A 19,447-nucleotide genomic window follows, 5' to 3' on the forward strand; every position below is an offset into this window, starting at 1 on the left:
TCGCCCAACTCTCCGCAAACTACACCAAAGAGCAGTGATAACAACAATAACATCAACAATAACAAGAACAGCAAAAGTACGCAAGCGATTGGATACAACAACGACAAGAATGAAGAAGTAATGAAAGGACAACGACGATGTCAAAAACACGACTACTGTCTGCCTGGGCCACATCATTCACAAGCAGACGATGTTGTTGTTGCTGGTGTATCGCATGTAAATGCGAGTACTTCGGTAGATATATAATGTGCAAAGAAACAAAACAAACCCTGTATATATATATGTGTGTGTATGTGTATGTGTGTGCGTATAGTTTATAGACCAAATGCAAAGAGGCATATGCATTTTCGTGTGAGGGTTCGTATGTATGTATGTGAGAGTATTCTGCCCAGGCAAAAATAAACTTACGCTCTGACAAAGAGCCGTTACGCAAAGAGAGCAGAGCAGGCACATGAATTGGCAGCCAGAGAGCACATAAAAATTGTAGTTGCATTTGTACTGGCGCATAGAAATGCTAGAGGAAATAAAGTAAAAATATTTAAATGAAGTAAAACCAAATCAAATAAAAATTAAAAATAAGCAAAAAAATAAGCACAAAAAAGTCAATTAAAAAGGCTAGGAAAAAAGTATGGTGAAACGATTTTTAGAGGTGTGGCCAAGCATAGACCATTAACCGACTTTGAAAGAAACAGCTGATTGGCTGACGTAACGGGGCTCCTGACAGCGCTTTGTTTACGAAAAACTGAGATTGTGTTGGTGAAATACGAAAATTAGCAACATAGTTTACGCTTAAGTTGTTTCGCTGCCGTCTGCACAAGGGCTGACTGGACGAGTGTCTGAATACATGTAAGCCCCCGGTGACGAGGCGGCCGAAGTTACTCGCTCAATTTCATTTTTCACCATAGCTGAAGGAGAAATCTGGTAATCTATCATTCATGCGAATTCCGCTGTCGAATCCCCGTGGATGTGGCAGCTGCAGTTACTCTCCAATTGGCCTAAACTGACAATCTATCATCCTTGGTCTGAAAAACGACTGATAAGTGTGTTGAATACGTATGAAATGAGCGGGAAAAATTCTGCTGCCGAGTCCCCTATGACCTGGCAGCCGAAGTTCTTCTCCCATGTTTTCTTACCATAGCCAAGATGGCCAAACCTGGTAAACTATCATCCTTAGGGAAGGAAAGTCATACTTTGGGAGTCTCATGTTGCCATCTCAAGACAAAAAAGTTTAACAGTACCTAAAGAAAACTAGTGCTACTCCATAAGCGGAATTACTATGGAAACTCTAGGTAATGACACTATTAAATGTAGAGGAAATTTTAAAGAAGCGATAAAACCAGCCTCTTTTATCTTTGCATGATTAGACAGTAAATAAAATTTGAATTGGAAACATAAAATTGTACTACATCGGAGTCGCTTTCAGCTCTCCTTTAATTTAGCATTTTTGAGAGAGAGATTTTGTTGCCAACATTGGATTCAAAATAACCCGAGTACGCTTATAGCAAATTTGCTAAGCCCCAACGAACAATCTTCCTTTGATTCCTTTAACTAAGGTTAGCTAAAACCAAAAACTCTCCCAATGAAGAAGTCATTATTGCAGTAGAAACTTTATTATTAGAGCGACTCTGGTTCAGTAAACGGGGTTTATGCCAAAGCGAGAGCCTTCACTTTTATTTTGAAGTAGTAAGTTTCGAAGGTCACATAACATATAAAGTAGAGAATTTACTGGCCTATAGTGGCAGGTAACGAGCTGCCGACTATCACATATGAGACTACTCGATTATTTCGCTCAGTTATACCTGGCAGGTATCAAGGGAGCAAAACGTATGGAATCATCTACCTCAGTCTGCCTCCATTGGACAGCTGAACATGCAACCAAGCGGCGGAATTGTTTAGAGGTAAATTTTCGTGCTTTAGACAACTGAATGATAGTCCATTACAACTGAATAATAGTCCATTTACACTGAATACACTCAGATGGTTAAAATAGCGGACATGAAAATATTATTACTTGAGAGAAGCTTACAGATCTCCAAGCTTTGCAGTTTTATTAAACCGAAATCAATGATTTGGAGTGACAACAAAGTCGTTAAACAGGACGGATCTCTTACCCTTAAAGCCTCGTCTGTGTTTTAAGCCATCAGCTCGAGGTCAACTCCATTGGATTGATAAGCCCAAAGTTCGTTTAAGTATGTCAATGAGTTCGAGAACTTCGTCGACAAAATAGCGTTTATCTCTACTATAATTTGTCCCAAAAAAAAAAAAACAGTCCATCTACGAAAAGTCTCTAATGTGTCTCAGAAAAAAAAGGCAGGACGACTTCGGCAAACTGAGTGCAAGAATTTGAGCCTCATAGATCTTATGTATTTACAAGTTAAGGCAGGTAGGTTAAAGTGATAATTTGCAGAGTATACATTTTCGCAGTCACTCGATGAACAAAGGTCGTAAGACTCTCAAAACCAAGCATTCGACTACTAAGGGATACACACAAACTGTCGAATGGACTATTCGGCACATAGCCACCATAACTATTTCTACCCATAGATATTCAAAACTGCCTTTGCAAATGTTGTACACTTCGGAGAATGCGCTTCGGATTCCAGGGAAGCCAGCACTTCGAGGACAGTTACGATGGAAGAGATAGAATTACGGAAATTTCTCTTTCCTGGACATCGTAAGGATCGCAATTAAAATTCATTTATTTTTCCAGAAAATTGGTCGAGTGATGCACCTGCCCTTCGGTTGTACACATTAGCTCGGACCAAAATGAATATTTAGCTGCTTCCCTGAAGTCGAAAACTGTGAGTTACTTGAATTGTTTCCGGATTTATTAAGAACGTAAATTTATTTAAATTGAAATAGACTCCCAGAAATGACAGCACTAATATTAGCTCAGATGCACTAAACTTACTCAACGAAATAAGGTTGCTTGAAATGAGCGCTCAGCGTAAGTTGCAGTATTCGTGTAGAATCTCTAAGGGATTGCTGTGACTGAAATTTGAATGAAAGCTTTTTTAAATATTAATTCCATGCCAGGCATCCCTGATGCACACAGAAGACAATTCCTCGAAATGACTTTAGTTCATGAGCTGGCAACAACAAAATTAATCTGAAACTTTCATACCTACCATTGTTGTTGCATGTTTTAGCTATGCATTTATCTGGCTTCTATTTTCATTCGTTAGGGGACTCATGGCAGGGAATTGTTTTTCAACTCGTTTGCCTCACTATCGCACAGCTGAGAGAATTTACATTTCCATGAAGCAACAAAGCACCAGCTCCACCAACAGCAGCAGCGGCAGCAACAGTAGCTGGCGGCGACCCGGAAAGAAGCGCTGTGCCAGCTAGCAGTCACCACAACAGCTCTACTATATTCAATCGTGCAGTTCTTTGCTTTTATTTCTATTTCTGCTATTTTTCTTTTTTTATTGCTTGCCCGGCTGGGTTACTGCACTGTTTACCCCAAAGTTCCACACAGCGCCTCCACTGAGCCATGCGGCTCCACCCCAGAGAGTAAAACGATGAATTACGCAAGTAAACTAAAGGGAATAACGAAAGTTTGTATTTAATATAATTGTACATGCATACATATGCACACGCATACATATAATACATATATGTTGACACAGTCGGTAGATATGTCCGTGCCAATTCTGCGTCAGCCGGCAACCCGTTTTAGTAGTAGTTAATACGCAAATAAAGCACCAGCTGAAAATGTTGAGGTGCTCACTTCGTACGTAGGTGGGACCTGGTAGCCTGGCCACCCGACAAGGAATGCTTCCCAGCAATACAGCTACGAAAATAGAACAAGCAAAACAAATCCAACCCAAACACACTACCACACACAGACATAGGTACATACATACATCGGTAGTCACTCAGTGTGCGGCACATTCACTCGTTCAACACATCTGCACTTTCTCAACATTCTCCCGCTCGGATTCGCCGCTACTCATGGAACCTTATATACCGGGCATATATCTGTACCCAGAGTTGTTTACGTCCTGCCACTCCTTTTACCTTGCCATGCTTTTTTTTATTGTACTCGTTTTATATAGTCTTTGTGGGCTTTCCGTTGTTGTCGTTGTTCGCCTAACGAGGGCCATTCATTTTTGTTTTTCGAAATAGTTTCGCAATTTATTGCGCATTTTATGTTTTCTGTTCCATTCCATTATTATTTCCCCCCCTACGCTGGCATTTTCCAACAACGTTTTTGGACAATGCCAAACGGTGGCAGGTCTCTGTATGTGGGCGGCAACACAGCAGTGGCTTTATGAAGAAACAAAAAACAACACTTTAACCGCACGGCCAACCAAGCCAAATCCAGCCAAAACAGGCATACGAGAACGAGAAACAACAAAAAGTGGAGAATTTAAATTTTCCTGCAATTTAAGTTTTTTTCTCGAAAACGCACTGTCGCACAGACAACACAAGTCCTTTGGCGCTTTGCTACTCGCCATTTGCCCTTTGGCCAATCAACCAGTCAACTAACCAACCAACCACACCCAACTGTAATCCGGAATCGCTTTAAAAGCGAAGGACATGGCACAGGATAATTAAAGTTTTCATTGAATACGTAGAAATACGAAATTATGCGCATGCAATTTGAGGTTGATTTGCAATTACAATTTATTCATACAAGGGGGGAAAAAAATCACACAAAAAGTAGCAAAACTTTTTTGGAAGCCAAGTATGCCATGGTAGCCCTAATTAATGTGCGTGTGCGAGCGAAATGGCAAGCAGTCCAAAGGTTCAAGGGTTCAATCGTCTTCACAAAATAACCTGATTTGATATGCAAAGAACGATATTCCATTTATAGCAACTACTTTAGACACACAACTCAAATTGGAGAAATTTCGTTAGGCTTAATGTGTTAAGATTGTACTAGTAGGAGCCACACGATTGTTCTTAGACGTATGGAAGCCACGAAAAATATTATTTCAGCTTGAGCTCTACGATTGACGATCTACTGTTACAGGCAGAAACATCGTTTTGTTAAAAAAAAAAGAATAAAAACAGCAAAATTGACGGAGAAGGTCGGTTTACAATTTTATTATTAGATGCATTTTGACGCCAACCAAAAAGATATCATTAGATCAGACAATACTCAGAAGCTTGAAGACGGGATCTCAGAGCAATGCTCGAACGATTTGCAATCAGAAATTACAAAAAAAAAAAAAACAACATTAAAATGCCATTAAGCTTTGCCCGGCTTAATCACAAAACAAAATTTTTAAGTGCATCGCCTTTGAAGAAGTTTGCCCTTTCGCTATTCAAACGCATTTTGAAGCCAGCACAAGAAGGTGACTTGTTCAGCCAGAAAATAAAAAGCTGCAAAATCAAACTAAAATAATTTATGTAGAGCTTTGAGAAAAGTTTCGCCATGAAATAATGTCTCTAACAAAGATTCGGTCTGTACAGAGAGCCAAAAAAATATAATTTCAAATTAAATTCACTCACACTTTTCCAGTTACTTTAGAAAATTTATTGATCTGGATTTGGCTAAGCCCGTTAGGCACTCAGGCAAACTTCTCAATAATCTTTTCCTTGAGACGTGATGAAAGATTTAATGTATTAAGAAAAATTAGGTATAGTTGGAGTAGTTGACATTAAGGCTTTTGAATATCTCCGACTTCTTATCCTAACTGAGTCATCTGTGTATCTGTAGAGGAGTAAGGAGTTATTCAAATATGAAAAAAATGGAGATGGTGGAACGGGTGGCATTAATCGCTCCTCTCTGAACTTGCCAACCTTCTTAACCAACTTGAGAGACTTTTGATTCTATTCATATCCAAACCAATCAACGGACCCAAAGTTGCTCAACCTTAGACGGAAGAAAATGCTCTCCCGATATTACCTCGCGCGATATTACAAGGCGCGTTCGTTCTTACTTTATTTTTTGAATTTTGATAGGCGCTTTCTAACTTTTATGTTTAACTAAGAATTTGGGTCTTTCCGTCAGAAGTTCTCGCCCGGATATAAGTCAACGGCAGCTTGGTGCTCTGTTTTGCAGCCAGTAATAAAGAAAGTTTCAACCAAACCGCAAAAATAGTAACTGAATCGCTCGATAGCATTATTTTCAAAGGAATCACAGCAAACTTTCTTCCAAAAGAGACTTCAGTTTGCTCAGTACGCCATTTGGAATGCAACTACCTCAAAATTCAATATACTATTTCTAAAAATATCTCTTCGACTTAGTTCAAGCTTACTTGTGTTTGGGCTGTAATAGTGACCATTGAATTAAGAAAAGAATGACCCACATCGTCCATTTTAAAATATATTTTTATATTGTAATATGAAATCAACATTTTCAAGAGTCTCAAATACATACACGCATACCTCCTCAATTCAGTGCGATTCTATGGATTTCGTCAAACATTTTGTTAAGTCCCGAATTTATCACATTTTCTAGCTCACTTACTCCGTACGAATTGAGAGAAGTTGAACTGCTCACTTTTTCGCTGTGAAGTCCGTTTACATATTTTAATATCTAATATTAAAGTCATCAAAAAGGTTATTAGAAAAGAAATTGTCAGTAATAAGCCCACTTTTAACTAAATAGAGATTAACTAACCTACACACAGACATTTAAATTTCAACAAATCCGCTTAAAGATATGCTACCTGCTGCCACCCGATGTGTCTCATCTAATAAACGGCAACGCAAATAATTCACTTCATGCTGACGCATAAAATTTCTAAAAACGCATATCATTAATAACTGTCACAAACGGATGCCCGAAATTTGGCAACGTTGTTGATAAGCGTGCAGCAACTTGCCTGTAGGGAAAACATCAACTTGAATAAAAAAACAACAATATTTTTAAGAACAGATACAAACCAGTTGGGTAATGAAGAGATCTTTATCTTTAGCAATCAAAATGTGAAAGAGTGGCTGCTGTTGAAGGCAGTTTATGCAGTTGTATTAGATGCTACAAGAGAAATTTAGTGGAATCTTAATTGGCAAGGTTGTACGAGTAAAAAAAAAACATTCTCCATTAAATAGGATCTAGTTTTCAACATGCCACACTTTTCGCTTTATGCAACGGATATAAATAATAACTTCGAGGATCAAAAAACGAACTTTTTGTGAATTTCTGAAAATTAATACTCCGCTGAGTTTATATCAAAATGAGTATAAGAAGGGACTGGTATATTATGAACTCCCGAAATCAAGTAAATTATTTATTTCATAAGACTAGAAGAGTCACAACTGAGTCATCTGTGTATCTGTCGAAGAGTAAGAAGTTATTTAAATTGGAGATATTATCTATAGGGCTTGTGCTTCACTATCAATCCAAGCAAGGCTCGTTGCTTGTGTTTCACTACCAATCCAAGCAAGGCTCGTTCGTTCTTAGTCGAAATTACCTTGAGCTATTCCAAGACGGCGGCCGCCATAGCCGAATGGGTTGATGCGTAATTACCATTCGGAATTCACAGAGAGAACGTTGGTTCGAATCTCGGTGAAACACCAAAATTAAGAAAAACATTTTTCTAATAGCGGTCGCCTCTCGGCACGCAATGGCAAACCTCCGAGTGTATTTCTGCCATGAAAAAGCTCCTCATAAAAATATTTGCCGTTCGGAGTCGCCTTGAAATAGTAGGTCCCTCCATTTGTGGAGCAACATCAAGACGCACACCACAAATAGGAGGAGGAGCTCGGCCAAACACCCAAAATGGGTGTACGCGCCAATTATATATATTTATATTCCAAGACGGTGGGTCTACTCTACCTGAACTTGGACAGTTAGTTTTTTATCACAACCATTTTTCAACTTAATCGGTTTAAAAATTATTTAGATAATATGAAATGAGATCCTAATGTTCCGAAAAAATTTTGATGTGGGCTAGCCATGAAACGTTAAATTTTCATCACAGCCACTTTTCTTCTTTATAAATTGAAATTATGAAATAAAATACAGCATTTCGGAGCTCAAGGCATCCACGACCGAAAGGTGATCGGAAGCGAACACAATAACACGTCTCAACTATGAAATTAAAAACTTGCGAAAAATAGCTACAAAGTTTCTAAGTTCTTCTGCCTACTTAAGTAAAAGTAAGCTCAATCATCCCCGTCCTTGTATATGACGCAGAAGCTTGGACGATGACGACAACTTATGAGAGAGCATTGGGCGCGTTGGAGAGAAAAATTCTGCGGAAAATCTATGGTCCTCTTCGCGTAGGCGAGAATGGGAACAGCAAACTGTATGAGCTATACAGAGATGTGGACATAGTGAAACGTTTCAAAATACAGCGACTGCGCTGGGTTGGGCATGTCGCGAGGATGAACGAAAGTGCTCAGGCACGGCAGTCCTTCGAAAGGGAACCCACTGGTGGACGATAAGGAAGGGGAATGCTTAATCTACGTTGGGGAGATCAAGTAAGGCATACGGTTTTAGTGCCATCTAAGTAAGTAAGTAAAAGTAAGGACGCATTTTCTACCCAATGAGTTATCGATATCGCGATATTGAATTATCGATATCGCCATAATTTTGTTTGCGTAGCTAAAGTGAAGAGCTGGTGATTATTCCTGTATGCTTTTCCAATTTTTTTTTTTTTGTGTTGGTTATGGTATTCTTCCAGCAAATGAGTGATATGTGGACGCCCTGAAAAGGTGCTGAAAGTACCTACTTAAATGATAATGTCTGATAGAAAACCACGCAGAAAGGCTGGACGGTATTTTGGAAGCTGCTGTAGAAGTATTAAGAAGTAGAAGGAGGAAAAACTCATCTCAGAAGGAGGAAACTCTCATATTTACTGTTATTGCCACGCACTGTTTAGGAGCAATCTTCGCCGGTTTTTCTGCATCGGATGGCGGACAATGATTTAAAAAAGGTTTGATAGAGTTCATTCGAGACAATGTAAAATAATTTCGAAAATGGCGAATGGGTATTGATTTTCAGTAAACCTCTACCGTTTGCCTACCAATTGCCTGAAATATGCTTCACTTCAGTTGGCGAGATCAAAAATTTCATTCAAACATTTTAGAAATCATGATGCATTTCCACAAATAGAACAAAATGAATATTTCCCCAAGAAGCGCTAAAGCTCCGTTTTGATACCATTATGAGATGTACAACGAGCAGATATCTACATTCAACCAGAGCTGTTAATGTAACATAGAGGGTTAGGTTGGCGCACTGCACCACGCTGCTTTAATTTCGAAAGCGGCATCTTTCCTACAGGGTTTCTACTCACATAAATACGAGCCTACACAAAATCATTTCAATATGCATGGCACGTTTGAGAAATGCGATACCGAAACCACCTGTTTTTTTCCACTCAGAAGAAAAATGTCATCAAAATTCCAATACACGTGTATTCAAAAAAAAACTTCAGAATTTATTTATCAAGGCATGCGGCGACACCTACACCAATGCGCATTATGTACATATGTATATACTCACAATTGTTATTAAAAAGGTAGGAGACGATGGAAGTTAGTCGAAAAATATTGCGAATGTTAAATCAGGAAAAAATTCTTGCCATAGAACTGCTCGCTTTCTTGGCATGAACAACTTTTGTGAAGGACGAAAAACTTATCAGAAGTGTAATTGGTGTGACTGGAAGACCCAGCAAAAGGAACGTGAGCAATAATAATGATATATGAAAAAAGTGTACTCTAAGAAATGTTTGAGAAAAGCAATCAAACGAACGCCTACTATGAAGAAATGAAAATCGAATTGAAATTGAGGTGAAACGGCAGACTGCCAAGCAAGCAAGACAAGTAATAAAATACAAAAAAACAAAAATTGAATACAATACAGAACACCGGACAGGGGCCTTGTACCCGGTAAAAAGCTGTTGCCAAGCGGCGAATGTATTATTAAAGTTGCACGCAAAGGGAGTGAACGGAAGAAATTAAATAAAAGGTAAAAATGTGTGTGGGTATGTATGTAGGTATGTACATATGTAAAAGCAATAAAAACGGAAACCTGTCGAGCGCGCAGCAACTGAAGGACTCCACAGCAGACCTACAACAATACAAAAATACACCCTCAGCAAAATGAAAAAAGGACGAGAAAACGGTAAGGCAGCACATGATTGAAAAACTACATACTACATCCATATAAGAAAGGGAAACTGCCTGCACAGCTCACAGCTCACATCAAACACAAATACATACATACATGCTTGCAATACATGGCAGCCGGGCACAGCAGAGGCAACATGAATTGAGCTGGCAAAAACAAAAAAACAACACTATACCGAAGTAGAGAACGGCACAGCTGTGCTGGTTTACATCAACGTGCCACTGGCGCTGCATTGCCCGCTCCCTGCAAGACCCGCAAGGAACGAGGGATACTGTGCAATACGTTTGGAGGGTAGCAACACATAAATTCAGCCACATTTATGCATACAGTTGGGTTCATAATAATATGTTGCTTTGGTAAATGGCACTTTGTTTTTTTGCATTATTATTAGCCAAGGGTGGCAATCTATCGAGCTTCAAGCTGTAATGGTTTCAAAGGACGTTACATATTTTTTTTTAATTTTTTGAGACTTCATTTCTGTCAAATTTTGATGAAATAATCTATAATGACTTAGCACGTTTACTTGTCAGGAACTTAGTTTATTAACTATAGGATCTTTCAAGATCGAATTATTTTTTTATATTCAAATGAAACTTATTTTGAATAGGACGTAGTAGAGGAACTACGAGTAAAATTTATGAATGATAAGTGATACGAATGATTTTCCAAAGTTCGCCCAAGTGCACGCTAATAGATGCTGATTCTTTTAGTGAATTTCTCTATAAAATTAACGTACAGTTATCTTTCAAAGCTACCATTGTGTTTGCTTTCTATTGTCATAAGCCCCTTTACTCTCTCAAATGGCCCCACTGCAGATAGCCCAAAGCTGTTAAGTCGACCGATCTTCGTTGTGGCTCAATTGCAGCAAAAATTTTGAAATTATTATAATTTAGCGAACAAAAAGTTTGGCCTCGATGGCTTCTTCCTTCTACTATAAACAAAAAAAAATATGTATGTTGTTGTAGCAGTTCACTAGACTTGCTAACTTTCCAGTTCATCCTCCTACTATAAACAACAACAACAAAAAGGTTGTTGTTGGTTTAGCAGTTGTCCACTTAACTCATCTAACGGTAGGTCCAGAAAACGTGCTCTTTCGACAAATTCAGTCCAGAGGGAGATGTGTGTTAGATGAATGGATTTAAGAGGGCATGTGAATAGGTTGTTAGTATCGTGCCGGGTACCTTCACATGTCGGAGTCTATTCTAGATATGTAGGAGTTTAACCTACTACAATATCCATACCGTAATTGAGTCAAAGTTAAGCGGGTCTCACGCTGCGATATAAAAATAATCCGATAACGGCATAACGGGGTTCGGTAGTTTAGAAAGGTGGTGAGAGTCGCCCGACGAATGTCGTTTATACAGTCCGATCCAGTAGCTGCAGTCGTGTTTGGTCCTGGATCTCGTCGGCGTAGTCGAAGAATTGCCTCTTGACTCGCCTGGCAGGTGGCTCAGGCTCCAACAAATGCCAACTAGCAGTTCAAGTAAATCTTGTCTTTGTTTTTTTAATTTGAAGTGCATTTTCTTAATTCGTATTATTATTAAAGATTAAATCTTAACCCAATCTATGTTTTGTACATTTTACAGTTTTTGTGCCCTTCACCCGACTTGCGCTTCTATCAATATGAAAGCGACTGTATGTCCATATATAGTATATAGGGTTATACTTATGTGTGTGCTTGTGTGTGAAAATCCCTTCAGGCAACCTGTCGCATGCGCTTCGCACCGTTGCCACATTTAATCAATAACGGGGCTTTATAACCTTTGCGACCCGGCAGTAAAGCGAGGCATAGCAGAGTGGAATAAGTGAAAAAAGGATTACAGAAACGTTGTATGTGTATGTGTTTGTGTGTGTGCGTGTGTGTGTGTATGCCTGATGAAGTATAGAAAATTTTATAGCTTTCAACGTCCTTTAAATGTCAAAAGTAATTTTCTATGCAAAATCTTGCGTCCAACACAATTTGCTGGCATACACGGCGCAATGGTAATGTCGGCTTAGACAGCTACAAGTAAGAGCGACAGCTGACAGAGGGCTGACTATGTTTGTAGGTATGATTGCTTGCACTTTATTGTTGCTGCTTTACTCGCATAGTACTGCTGTTGTTGACACGTTAATGTCTCGATGGTGGTGGTTGTTTTTGCTATAGTATCACTTTTACGACAGCCGGTGTTTCTGCATTTTTTGTTGGTCTTGTTGCTGTTGTTGCTATTGTAGCTGTCTAGCACCGTATTTTGAGTGAGTGTCTGTATCCTTTTTGCTTGGCGTTTTAAATATAACTTTTGTTGAAATTGTTTGTTTGTTGAACTAAACAGCAAAACTTGTAATTAAGTAAGGTTGTTGTGCAATGAACCCGCGTGTGCTGCGTTGTTGCCACATTTCACATAGTACACAACAGCTGATAGCGAAGTTAAGGTGTTGTGTTGGTATCCCTTCATAATTTCGATTGTTTGTTTGATTAATCACCAAATTTTCGTAATACTCTGTAGGGGCGCATCCAGCAAGCGAAAATTGCCAACATTGCAACAAGCAGTTTTTCAATTTAATGACTAAACACAAAATTCTTTAATTTCACGCCAAAAGTCATTAAAATGCAAATGCAACGTAGAAAAGGGCCAAGCCCTAGAAGCATGCAGGCAAACACTGAACCGGTGGTGACATCAACTCCAGCTGCCTACACACACACACATGCACACGTGCATGTGAATAAAGCTCGCCTAATGCAGGCTAAAACTCAAACTTCGCTGATATTAAGGCAAAACAACAAAGGAAATAATCAATCAATCAGTTTGAACTGTGGGTGACAAACACACAACGCCCCGCTATCACTAAACACAATTCGCCATACTCGAAAGCTGCCAAAAGCAGCAAAAAATGTAAGAATATTTGCTGATTAATGCTCGTCATGAGAATGTGTATGTGGCCAAGCGTAACCGAAACTGACATGTGAAGAAGATAAAGATCAACGGCGGCCCAAAAATAGCGCGGAGGCGGTGCAGACAAGAAAGGGCCGGAAAGGATGCGAATTGGGAATGAGGCTGTTGATACAAGCCACATACACTGAGCTGCGTGTGGAGCAGCGCAAACAAATGATTGGGTATTAAATCAAATCCAAAATGTGACTGATAGAAGTGGATTTGAGATGCAAAATAATGGAAATAATTAAAAAAGTTATAATAGGAAAAAAGATGAAATATGAAATTATTTAAAAGTGGCAGAGAAAAAAATTCACAATCAGAAGGGCAAACAAAGCTTGAAGAAATTAACAACACAGCTATTTGGTAATTGAATTATTAGATGGTCCAATATGAAATTTCTGTCTTTTTCTGAGAAAATGGGCTAGCATATATTTTTTTCCATTATTCCTACAAGGAACATAGGGCCGTACTAAAAAAGCTAGGGATTTTATCTCTCTCTAGCCTCTTGTTTTTGACTGCAGTTTCTAGCTGGGTCTATCTTCTCCAGGTATGTGCTCGGCGTCCGGGCCTGCAGCTGACCTGCGGATTCCATTCGATGGCCATTTTCGTTATGTTGCCTGTTGGTCTACGCAGGCAAGCAAGTATTTGTTTCATGAGAATTTCAAGCTGATTTTAGCACTAGGCCAGCATATTTTACTTATAAACACAAATATTCTAAGATATTTTTGGTTTCCACTTCAGCAGCAAGTAGAGAAACTATTGGATTTTTGGACACGGATAACTTGGAATGACTTTCAGCATACTTTAACATCGAAAATAAGCCCAGCGGTTGTCCTCCAAATGTGCCTAACAATGATTACCGCCGGTTTTAAACTCATGAACAGCTGTTAAGTGCGCCGGTTACAAAATTCCAGATAAGCACTGGATCCATTTGGAATTATCTACAATTACTACTACAATTATCTTCCTTATTGTTTGACCAATGCAAAGAAGCTCCAAGGGCTTAAAGTTTCATCGTCCCAGCAAAATTGCACGCAATGAAACTTGGTTTCTCAAGGCTCGAACAAGAAGGCTATGGCTTCGAAGTGGGAGTACAAAACGACGAAATAGATTACACCGAGACATTTGCTGCTGTTGTAAGGTATAATTTTTTGCAGGTATAACAGCAAAATACGATCTATAAGTTCAACAGTTAGACGTCGCAATTGCTTTCCTTTATAGAGAGTTACATGAAGAGGTGTGTTCGTATATGGAATGGATACAAACACTCAGACTCTTAATTTGTTGAGCCGTTTTGCGCAGAATCTTCGTCAAGGTCATTGGTTGGCTGTTAAACGCGTCATGAGGTAACTTAGGGGTACTATTAGCAGAGGCATAGTATACACAAAGAGCAGTAAGGTCTTGTTGGTTTATGTGACTCCATTGGGCAGCATACATCGATAAGAGACGTTCGACTGCAATGAAAGGTGCTGCAAGACCGAGAGAAGCTTGAGGATGGCTCAGTCAAACTTAAATACATATGTATCCACATCAGAGATGCTCTAACTAAAGGCGTTCTATCTGTTAAACAAAATAAATTTCTCAATGAAAAGTTGGGGCTTACGTGAATTAAATAATTTAAATATGAATTTTTGTATCTTGATGCTACCAGATACGATATTAAAGCGAGTGTTGTTAAATAATAACAATCTGGCAACAATATTTTCACACTTTTTTACTTCTCTATTCTCCTGAAACATTATACATACATACATACATTCTATCTTTACACTACGCGCAAGTATTTTATCTCCTGCTCACCATTTTCAAATTGCTTTCTAATCTAAGCTTACTGGGCACGAAACACTATTTGATAGAAAAAGTTTTTTCCTAATAGCGGTCGCGCCACGGTAGACAAAGGCAAAACTCCGAGTGTATTTCTGACACGCAAAAGTTCCTCCCAAAAAAACCATAGAACCGTAAGTTCCTCTATTTGTGAAAAAAAACAGTAAGACACACACCACCAATAGGAGCAAAAGTTCGGCCAAAGACCAAACAAAGGATGTAAACTCAATACGTTCTCACGACAGTCAGTTCCACGTTATCAGAACGACTAGGATTGGTTCACAATGAGTAGTTCCCACCGTAAATGGGCCATAATTCGTCTTGGCTGAAATAAAATCAAAGCAACCGGGAAACCAAGGAAAGTTTCTCTCACAAGATTGCTAATAATGTGTGGAGTTTCACTGATCACAGTGATACAAAATTTTCTTATTTATGTCCGTTCAAGGACTGTCCTCCAGACTACTGCTAGAACAACAGCAGCGTCAGTTATTGTTATTATTTATTATTTTATGATCCAGGCACTTACAAAGATCGATTTACAGCAAAACTATTCCAAAGCGCGCATGGGACATCACAAACACTAGCGCTCATTAACACTTTTCCATTAGAGAAGTTCTGATTGCGAGAAATTCATATCTCGGGTTAATAGAAAATTAAAGCTATAATCAACTTTTCCTCTGATGTTTTACTCCAACCTACACTCACCTGTATAGTTCGCTAGTTCACTTGCTTCACATTGATCACTTTCTAACGTGAATGAGCGATAATTCGTCTTGGCTGAAAGAAAATTAAAGCAACCAAGAAACTAAGAGTCTAAACACATTGAGCTGAATCAAGCTGGTGTTCAACAAAGTTTCTTTCGCAGGATTGCTAATAATGTGTGGAGTAGATTAGATTAGATTTGTGGGGGGTTGGAAAAATCCATGCACTCAGTCAGGAGAACATTGTACTACAACCGGATAGATTTCAGTAGAAAGAATAGAGAGAGAGAAAAGATAAAATGTATTGGTAAGAGGTCACTACAAATCTCTTGGACTCATTGATGAATCTTAAGAGATCCGGAAGAGGAAGAGTATGAACTTTATCCATACTCAGTATATCGTATCCCGCCTAAGTCTAAGTTCTAAAGAACGGCGGACAGTTACATAGAAAATGTTTTGCAGTGTCCTCATTTTCACGACAAGGCAGGCATATTGGATCGTCAATGATTTCCACGGTAGCCATATGGTGACCAGAGGCGTTGTGCCCTGTGATTACACCTACTAGTATTCTCAGGTCCTTTATGTTGAGTTTTAGCAGAAAGGTCGCTATTTTCTTTTTGGTGCTTTCACAAAGCACTGGTCTACTCTGTACGAGTTCAACTCAGACCAACGACCTCTGTGGCTAGGCCTCATGAAGTCGTCAATCCATAGTTGAATCGATGCGGAATTGACACCTAGAAAGGGTTCAGGGCCTAGTGGCATACTTGCAGAGCCTTCATTAGCCAGTTTATTAGATTACTCGTTCCCTGTAATACCACAATGTCCATGCACTGAAATAAGACAAACTTTGATGTGCTTTGCAAGACTACATTCACCGACTAACTTCGACAATCAGCGTGGGTTAGCAAGGGCGTTCAGTGCAGCTTGATTGTCACTACAAATGTGTGGAGTACCAGTGCTCCCATTAATCTAAAATTGGCTAATAATAAAAGGCCTTGTCTAGGGTATTCAATCAAGTTCAGTTGTATTTTTAGTCTATGGTTTACATAAGACAATTTTTTATGCGAAAATATTTCATAAAAGAAGGTAGCTTATTTTAAAACCAGCCTAGCAGCACGAAATGACTGGCGTAACGTGCCAATCGGGAAGAAGAAAAGTAGCACAACTTCAATTTCTTTATTTCGGATTTGCGGAAGGGTTTGGTGTCTAAAAGGCAAATTATTTATTCTGATTCAAATATTCTGTAAACAGGTTATTGGCCTGTTATCATCATACAACAGGATAAGTTTCAAATCCATGAATTTCGGATAAGGCTAATCAGCTTACAATTTTTACCGACTTCAGACGCAATTTATTTTCATAAAATTAATTTGTTAAGCCTCATACTTTATTTAACAATGAATCACCATTAAAGACCGGTGTATATGTAAACTAGACACAAATTCAAAAATGCCAGATAATGGAAAATGTTGCACAAATGCCAGTCATAGTATTTTCATATGCTTCAAAAAACAATAGAACAAGTAAAATAAAAGGGTGAATACGCAGCGTGAAAGATACAAAGGCAGCAACTATGGAATATTGAATAGGAAGCTAAGCCCTACTGGCAACTGAAACGCAGTTGAAGAGCTGCGCTGCTCCCCAGAGCAACAACTGGGAGTGAAGAATTTAACGAATAGTTTGAAGCGATGCAGAAAAGCAAGCGAGGGTGTGGCATGGCAGCGTGGGCATGCACAACATTGTGCTTACAATGAAATTTTAGAATTTGCTCGAGGTTGCCATATACATATTCATATTCATTTGGATAGGTAGAGAAGTGGAGGAGGTAACTACTACATATGCATGTAACTGCGTTGTCTACATATTTTGTAGAAAGTTGCCGCTAGAAAATTTCCAACTAAACATTCGCAACAATGGAAAATTTTTAAGTAAGAACAAAAGAGAGAAAAAGTATGCGGAAAATGTTCATATAAAATAGTTTTAGAACGCTATTCAGGTATGTATGTGTATGTGTGTGAGTTCGTTTGCATAAGTGTATGGATAGACGACACACCACCCAGGGTGATGGTGATGGTGAGTTGAGTTCGGTTGTTGTGCCGTTCTGCCAGAGATGCTGTGGGCGGGCTGCTTGCAATGGAAAATAATTGGATGCTGCTGAATCATTTTGTATGCAATTTATTTCGCATAAAAAATATGAATGTAACTAAATGTTGAATAATAAACATTAAATGAGTTGGCAGAACAGGGAATAAGGCGAAACTAGATAGTTGTGATGAGTTGAAAATGTGAAATTTAATGGCAATGGTTGGCAGGTACTAACACCTGGAGGAGCATGAAAAGGATTAGGGTTAGAAATATTTGAGAAATTGATTAAACAAATGTATAATTTAGAGATTTGCAACAATTTACTCAAAAGGGGTGTGTGTTTTTTAATATTTATAAATTCAGATCACACAATTTAGTGAACGTTAGGAAAAACGCAATGAAATATGTGGCTTTTAAATGCAGTCGAATAAGTTACAACCTTAATAACGTTCGTCTAAGGCTTAATTCACATAGAACGAATTGAACACTTGGCTACAGTTATTTTGTACTTTTCGACCATCATTGAATATTTTCTTTAAAGTCTCTTAATACTCGCTACTAAACATTAATTGTACACTAGGCCGGGTCGATTTGTGGGTAGGCAAAAAAATCGCGCATTGCTCTGTGAAAATCATATTCTGGGGATCAAAATAAGAAACTTTGCCGAAGGAACCATACCACTGAAACGAATTCTGATGCCCCCCAATTTGGGTCGAACTTTTAGTGTCTTTTGTGGGGAGGCAAAAAAATCGCCCATTGCTCTGTGAAAATAATATTCTAGGGATCAAAATAAGAAACTTTGCCGAAGGAACCATACCTCTAAATTGAATTCTGATGTCCCCCAATTTGGGTCGAACTTTTAGTGTCTTTTGTGGGGAGGCAAAAAAATCGCCCATTGCTCTGTGAAAATCATATTCTAGGGATCAAAATAAGAAACTTTGCCGAACTTTTTAGTTTCTTTTCTCATGTAAAGGCCAAAAATGGTGATATTTTGAAATGATTGTATGGGGAACCCCCCAGGGGAGTTCCAGGGGGTGTGCCACTGACATGGGTGGATCGGCCGTCCAAAGTTAGTGGGGGTCGGTCATACATTTGGACTCGATTGGAGCACTCTAAATGGGTCAAAGTGGGATTTTTCGTTCGACCCAAATTGGGGGACATCAGAATTCGTTTTAGAGGTATGGTTCCTTCGGCAAAGTTTCTTATTTTGATCCCTAGAATACGATTTTCACAGAGCAATGAGCGATTTTTAAATCGACCCGTACACCCTCACAAAGTTTTTCTAAGGCTTAGTTCACATAGAGCGTTTTGACACTTGGTCAGAGTTGTTTTGTAGTTTTTGACCATTATTCAATTTTTCTTCAAAAAGTGTTAATATTTTCAGGTAAGCATGAACTGTTATCTAAGGCCTAGTTCACACTGAGTCATTTGACACTTGGCCACAGTTATACTGTAATCTTCGATCAATAGGTAATTGCTTTAAAAACTCTAATACTCGCTACAAAACATTAACTGTACAAACTATAAAACTTTGTATAAGGCCTAGTTCACACTGAGTCATTTTACACTTGGCCACAGTTATTTTTTCCTTTTTCGATCATTAAATATTTGGTTTAAATATTCTTAAAACTTGCTGGTAAACATGAACTATAAAAACTTAAAAGCTTTGTCTAAGGCCTACTTCACATAGAGCGATTTGAGACTTAGTCACCTTATTTTGTAATTTTCGACCATAGCTTTTTAAGGAAGGTAAGCTAATTACCATCTATATAGGTGAAATTTTTCATGCTTTCATACAAGATATCATATTCTATATTACTATGCGAATCAGCGGGCGATTGGTCGGCCACTAACCACACTCGATTGCGATTGCATACTCGGTTTTTCAT

General features: G+C 38.7%; 1 protein-coding gene across 1 annotated transcript in view; it reads right to left on the reverse strand.

The window, feature by feature from the left end:
- LOC128858660 (uncharacterized) overlaps window positions 1-19,447 on the reverse strand; it is a 160,288-nt gene that overhangs the window by 110,888 nt on the left and 29,953 nt on the right. The window lies entirely within an intron of this gene.

This window comes from Anastrepha ludens, chromosome 3 (genome assembly GCF_028408465.1).
Source record: "Anastrepha ludens isolate Willacy chromosome 3, idAnaLude1.1, whole genome shotgun sequence".
In the NCBI taxonomy this organism is placed as follows: domain Eukaryota; kingdom Metazoa; phylum Arthropoda; class Insecta; order Diptera; family Tephritidae; genus Anastrepha; species Anastrepha ludens.